Raw genomic sequence first — 7,637 nt, 5'->3', positions numbered from 1 at the left:
TGAAGCTTATTCTCATTGTACTATTTAACACATGGAAGAATAATTTAAAAAATACAATAAATATACACTCCCCTTTTTATACTGTGCAATAATCCATTAAAATCTTTCCTTGGATGTACTAAAACTACGTATAGTTGGCTTTTTCTATTGTTAAAAACTGCAATGCAGATTCTTCACCGTGAAGATAGGTTTGCATTGGCCACTGAGGCTCATTTATGGGCTTGTGACTATGTACCTTGGCTGCCTGGACTAATGAAGCAAACAATATTAAAAAATAACTGAGGATCAATAAAATCAGTCAGCCTACCCATTATGCAGAATAGACAGCAATCAGTCTGAACTCCCAGGAGAACTTTTTAGGCATCAACCAGGAAAGGTGGTTCGCGAGACACCTTGTCACCCCTCTGCTTTCATTTTCACGCTCTAATTTGCATTCCCTAATGATAGCAGGCAGCAAATCTGAACATTCATCTCTACCCACAGTCCTTGTGAGGGACCACAAAGCCATCCTGAGCCTTTGTACTTCAGAGTGAGCAGTGTTCTCTTTATTTGAGTGACTCAATAACCATGGCAACATTTTGTCTGGTTTGGCATTGACAAGCCTGTCCAATTTACTCCAGAGCTTGCATTATCATTTCCTCACCTATACCAACCAAGTTATCGCTGAACATATTCCCCAGCCCCTCATATACTTTGCATTCATGCTGAGATCAGCAGTTTATTTTCCTCGTGTACCTTTTCTAGCTGAATAGCCAGCACAACCCTGCTTCATTCCAGCTCATGCCAAACTTCCCTGCAAACACACTCCTGCCTGATGCTGACTTATGGGTATTGCCGTCTGTCCATGCATCTGGGATATTTTTGTTCAATTACATTTTTTTCTCTGAGGTAATAACATCTACATTTGCAGCAAGCGGGAAGAAAGCCATTATTTCTGAATTCCAGCATTGACCTGAACGCATCCTTTAGAAGCAGCGCTGCAGCTAAATCCCACCAAAATCAGTGGGTATCTGATGATTAAGTTCCTTTGACAGTGGGATAACAAGTGCTTTGAGACAGCTGCAAAGCTGAATCTTCCTAGCAGCTAAATCTGGGCAGGTGAGCAGAAGAGTACAAAACAATGCAAAATAAAGTAAGAAAAACACCCACTTTTGACATTTCCAAAGAACAAAAATGTATCCCGTGGCTTTACACATCTTTCATTGATGGCTGCTACTTGGGTGCAGGAGCTATTGCGTAGCAGCTCCCTGGATTTCATTAACCCCTTTGGGCCACCATATGTATCACAGAGTTGGCAAGGTCTACATTTTTTCATCCAGCTTTAATTTGCTTAATTCATGCTTCTTTCTGTGCTCAGCTGACTCCTAGAAAGCACAAGCTCCTGTTCCCATGCTAGAGTGTTATCAAAAGCAGAAGACAGGAATCTTCCTGAGTTATTGTGGAGGAAGTTTTTTGTACTTACTAAATCTTCCTGAGGTAATCACATTTTCATCAGAGTTCTATAAGAAATACAAGCATTTACCACCACTTTGTATTTAAAATATACAGGAGAAGTCTCAATGCATTCTCTCTTCGCAAAGCTGCCATTCTCCCTTTCTATATGATAGTGGTACTGCCAGGAGAGTTGTCAAAAGTGAGATATAATGAAAAGCTGTCTTTAAATGGGACTCCAGTCAAGAGTGCTTGGTAAGAAAACTTTATCAGCAAGCTGCTTCCTAGCTGAAGTTGCTATAGATATGTTACAAGCAACACCCTGGCTCGTAGTGAACTTCCTTGCCCTGCTTCCCTACCCTCAGAAATCTGTGGTGGCTGCTAGCTGAGCGCAGGCTTCTGCGTTCACATATTCCTTGTAAACAAACCGAAGTGTTTCTGAAAATATTTATTGTGGTGGTTGCTATTGAAGATTCTTATCTTAGAAAATGCAAGTTGCAAGCAAAACAGACCATGGCTGTGTACAAACAGCGTACATGTACTTCCAGGAAGCTTGCTATTTCTTTATAAGTAGCAAAAGCCTTTTGAAAGCTCTTCGTACCCCTTATTGGAAACCAGTATATCTCCCATCCATGCAGATTTAGCATGATGAAGGCTTCTATGTCTCAAATGAAATCACACATTTGACACTAAACGTCTGCTGGATCATCCTTCCTTCTTATCTAATGGCAAATTCAAGAATGAAGGCAATTTAAAAATGATGGACTTGTTTAGACAGAGAATTATCCTCAGCTCTACCTGACTCCTCTGACTCCTCTGCAAATTACCTTGGAAGGGAACAAAAAAAAGTTCAGCCATCCACTGCTAGGCTACTTATTGCTACCTACTGAAGTGAAAAAATACACATGTGAAAATTGTTTACGATTACCTCTTGACAAAGAAAGTGCCATTACCAGCTTACACAAGCAAGAGACAATTTTCAGGCTCACGGTTTAGACATATTCTAGAAGAACATAGTAGACCTTAAGTATGGTTTTAATCAATAATTTCTAGGGTCTAAGTTGATCACTCTGTTGCCTTGGTGTGAACACCTGGGCATTACTACAGCTTGTTAATAGGTACACACTATCATAATATATTTAATTCTGAAAAAACAGGAACTATGCTTACAGGAGGAAGGAGATCCCACTGAAAGTTAAAAGGCAGCAAAGAAACTGGAATGCCATCAACAATGCATTAAATACAGCCTATCTTGTCCAAAAAGTTCTAGCGATCATCTGTTTACATGTTGAATCAGTTGTGTGAGCTAAACAGAAATATGATGAGAGCTATGAGGAACTCCTGGCTTCTAGAGCAGAAGATACAGCTCTAGATACACCCTTCAGTTTGTCTGTGGGGTTGTCTTGTTTGCATAGGTTTGGACTTTGACTTAAGTAGTACATATGGCCATTTTCCCTGAAGGAAGTTCAGATGCATAAATAATGGCGAAGGAAAGGCACTGATGCATAAGCCAGGGCAATAACACAGGCCCTGTTTGTACCTAGCGAAGCATAAAATAAATTCCTGCCCTTTTGCTTGTTTGGTGCACCTCACAAACAATCGTGTAGTAAACAGTCCGCAAGTTGTTTTTTTCATCCAGCAAACATCTGCAAAATTAAACAATTGAAAGCTTTAAAGAAAACGCATAAATAATAGTGCATCTGCCTTCCTAAATAAGGATGAAGAGAAAAATAAATTAAAACTAAGATATTTTAATATACTTGACCAATAAGGGACTGTTCATCAATAAGTAAGATGACCAGCTGAGAGGGGCTGTACAAATGGCGAGCTTTTATAGCACTCTCCCCTAAGGCATAGAAAGGCTTAATTTTGAATTGTTTCAGAATAGAAACTAACTTTCCTTATGGAGTTGTTGTCTAGGAAACCAATTTCCATGTTTCACTCTGTTAAGTAGATTTTCTTGTGGGACTTCACCTCTGTGATGTGATATGAAGCTTATTTGGTGGGCATATGATGTTACCCATATGGTGTTACCACGCAAGTGTAAAGCCTTACTACAAATGTCAGTGGTATCTGAGAGCTCGACCCACTGCTCCTGTCAAGCCTTGCACCAGGTGCACTCAGTACATGTTCTTCAGGCTCTCCCAGCAGCCGTGGGCATTCGCTGTGACTCTGACCTGAACCACAGCCCTGCCTTTTCTCAGCCTTTCCTGTCTTATACCTTGCATTTCTTTCTACTTCCCTGCTGGTTTGGGGAATGGTTGGACTGCAGTCACTTTGGAAATTGTTTACGATGCAATATCCTTCCACCAGACTTCTTCTGAGCTATAAAATAAGCCAAAATCTTTTTCCGTTTTCATTTATTTTTAGTTTGCTAATTCCTACAGACACCCCAATTACTGTCATTTAAGTTCTGTTGTAGAACACTACACAAATCCCAGAAGCTCATGTGGAAGAAGGGGTAGAGTATTCTTTCAATCTATTTGTACACAAGCACAGTATTTCATTGCTGGTTTTTGTGTGGATCCTTTTTTTTTTTTTTTTTTTTTTCAGGCAATAAGAAAAAGCTGGTGGGGAGAAATTACTTTTCAATTAGGTGATACACACTTTTATTAGAGGAGAAAGTGTACATGGCTGTGAAGCTGTCTAGTGGTCCCCTGTTTTAAACTTGATGCCATTCTTTTCATTTTTACAGATGTACATGCAACTTAACTGGTCTTTTGATAGCTTTTTTCAAATTTCTGTCTGCAAATTATTCTCCCTGAGGTTATTTTCTCAGTGATTGTTAATGAGACAATGTGTGTACATCAAAGGTTCTGCACTGGTAAAGAAAAATATTTGTCCTGTTCTACAGGCAGTTGGAGATCCTTTCAGGTTAAGATATACTGTTGGTTGCCCAGCAGAGCTGCCCAGCTGAAGGCTGTAGCCAGCAAGTAGACCTTGATCTGTTTTTTGAAACAGGATTAGACACAATGATACAAAGGTGAAAGAGGACAGTTAAAATCAGAGAATAATTAAAACGGATAGACTTGTAGAGCTTTTTACCACTGCTGAGTGTCAGGTGAAAAATTCTCTTCTGTGCTGCTCAGAAAAACTTCCTATTTACTGAAGACAGAGAATGAATGGCAAGACATATAGATCTGTAGAATTAGATTTCATTAAAGCATTTAAAGACAAGGAAAATCTTGATGTACACCTGAAAGCAGAAGGCAGGTACAGAACGAAGAATAATGCAACTTCTGAAACTTGCCAGTGAATCTATCGACAGGAAAGAATCTGAGTGGATCTGAATAGCATGCTTACTTTATTACTAGGAAGAACATGACTAAGCTGGGGACATCGAAGGCATCTTGGGCAAACTCAGCTCTTATTGTGCCATTTCCAAGTATTAGATTGATACTGGAATGTAACTTGCAAACGGGTATGTAACAAGCCTAACTCCAGCTTGTGCATTGATGTGTATGTTCAGAGCTTCCCTTGGCTTATACGCACTGATAAAAATAAACTCATTGAGTGAAGTGTCTATCTCATGTCAAATTACCTGATGTCAGCTGCATGCAATTCTGAATACATTTTTGCAATAACTTACCTTGGAAAAAATTGAATCCTTATCTAAATGAGAATTGCTCGGTTGAATTTAAGCCAGTTAATACCTATTTAAAAATATTTGTTTAGGAAAATAATGAGATTACATTTTGCAATTAAAAATCCCAAGATAGGCATTAAAAATTGCAGCAAAAATGTCCAACAATTTTTCAGTATATACTGAGGGAAGTTGAAAATGGGGAGTTGGTTTTGTAACTGTATTGAACTTGTAGGGGGGAGGAAGGCTATCCTTCCTGCACACAGAGAGCAGTGCTAGTGGCAGTATTAGTGGGGAAAAGTTTTTAAAATCTCAGGCTTAGATGGTTATAGCAATGGGTAAGGTCATGTATGAATAAATACCAAACTGTATGTGTGTTGCTCTCCCTGTTTGATGGACTAGAGCTATACGGAGCAACACGTGCACAGCAGGTACTTTACTGCAATAATGTTGAAGAGAGCAATGTGCTTGACAGAAGAAAATTAATTTTTACAGCAGGCATATAAAAAGTTGAAGTCTCGGAGAAGTATAAGTGCCTGACAGCACTGACAGATTAAGAGCCAGGTTCCTGCTCCAGTAATTTTGTTGCTAGTCTCCTGTTGTGTTTGTACCTGTTCACCTTCAGGCCTCTGTAAGATACGATCATGAGCCTCACAGCTTGCAACTAGTGCAATTATTATGAACAATAATGTCTGTTTGCCATCTATGAGGACCGTAACCAAAACTAGTGAACGCTGGTAGCTTGCTCCTAAGCCACTGAGCATTAGGGTGGATCACTGACCTCAGGGTGAAGTGTTGCTTATAACTAGTTATGCTCCTGTATTTGTAAATTGGATAGCTCTTGCTTCTCAATTATTGACTAAAATAATGCTGTCTGGTGGTAAAAAGGACTGTGGTGGAGTAATCTTTCATCACCACCCAATTCACTACTTCTCACTATTATTTCCAAAAGTGCTGGCAACAACAGTGTAGTTATGAAGCGGCTTCCCAGCTAACACCTTTAATGAGAAATTTTTGTTTGGGTTTTGATCTTCCCCCAGCATGACGACTAACCTCTGCGGAGCTGCAGCACCAGCCGCATGCTCATGTGTGCTGAGAACAGCATGCTGCAAGTGCTGATGTTGTTGGAGCTGTCTCTTGAACCTGACAGAATTGATCTCAGCAGTTCACCTCTGAAGTGGTCAATACTTCTGCAGTATTTCAATCTCTCTGTAGTGAATCCCATACACTTCTATGCTTTTAACTTGCTTTTTTTTCCTGCCAGTTCACTCCAGACTCTCTGTGAAATCTCATGAGCCCTCAATTTTTACATCCGTGCCACTCTGAGTATGTACAATTCTTTGGAGCAAGCAGCATGCAACATAATTTCCACCATCACTGTTGTGCCAACGATTCACTGGTTTATTTGTCAAATGCTTGGGAATTTGCTTTCAAATGCAATTACTTCCAAAATCCAGGAATGTAAGAGGAATTGCTCTGGGAACAGCATCTTCTCTACCACCTTAGTACACCTTTGTGTTTGGTTTTAAGGGTGTGTGTTGTGTGATCTCTGATCCATTTTGTCTTACAAACTGTACAAACACAACTGGGTTCCCATGCATCTCTTTAGGGTCTGGTCTGTGAACATATCACTTCAGTCACCCCCAGAAAGCTGGTTCACATGGGCCTTAAATAATTAAACTCTCCTTTCAGGGTAGCTTCCCTTCAAGGCTGCACCTTTTCCTTCCCCACTTCTCTGGCAGACATGCCTCTTTCTGTGACAAAGGGATTCCACTTGCAATTTCCATCTCTCGAGCCTGAGCTTTCCTGCCCAGCTTGGGGACACCCGGCTTAAGAGAGGTGTCAACAGGAACAATTTCTAGATGGTGGGTTTCACATGGAACCAGAAAGTGCCACAAACACCCAGAGTAAAAGATAAATGAGAGACTTCCAATTTTCTCAGCATAAAAACTAACTTCAGTAGAGCTACACTTACTGGTAACTACTGAGACCCTAGCTCCTAATCTGGTGTTATACACAGCTTTATTCATTTTGATTGTGAAAAGTAATTTGAAATACATTGAATGATTCTGTTTTTCTCTCCTCCTGGGATTGCTTTGATGTCCGATACTTTCTTGTTGGAGTGGGACTATTTGTCGAAGCATTTCAAACAGTTAGCTTGAAACTATGCATTCCTCTGGAGTCCCCAAAACATTTGAAGCTAAACACTTTAAAATTCAAAGAGGCTTTGCTCAAATAAATAGATACAAAAATGCTTTCACAGAAATAGTTGCAACCCTTTTAAAAAATCCCCTCATTTTCACATCCTGATGCATTACAGAACTAATTCTCCTTGCAGCTTGCAGATCTAAATTGCACATTTTGAAGTCACAAAGCTTCCCCCTGTTCTCCGAGGAGCTGTGAACTCAATTTCTCTGCAAAACTATCCAGATTGTCAAACTTTGTCAAACTGCTATAATCTTTCAGAGAATAATGACATTTTGCTTTGGAAACTCACTTTGATTTACTTGTACATTGCCAGTTTTACACAAATTGTCAGATATGTCTGCAAATCTAAAATCTCCCAAATTAAATATCTTTATCACATGTGTCCTTGCAATCCTTTTATCCAACCATATGGAAT

Source organism: Numenius arquata, chromosome 5 (assembly GCF_964106895.1).
Source record: "Numenius arquata chromosome 5, bNumArq3.hap1.1, whole genome shotgun sequence".
NCBI lineage: Eukaryota > Metazoa > Chordata > Aves > Charadriiformes > Scolopacidae > Numenius > Numenius arquata.
This window is presented reverse-complemented; position numbering follows the sequence as displayed.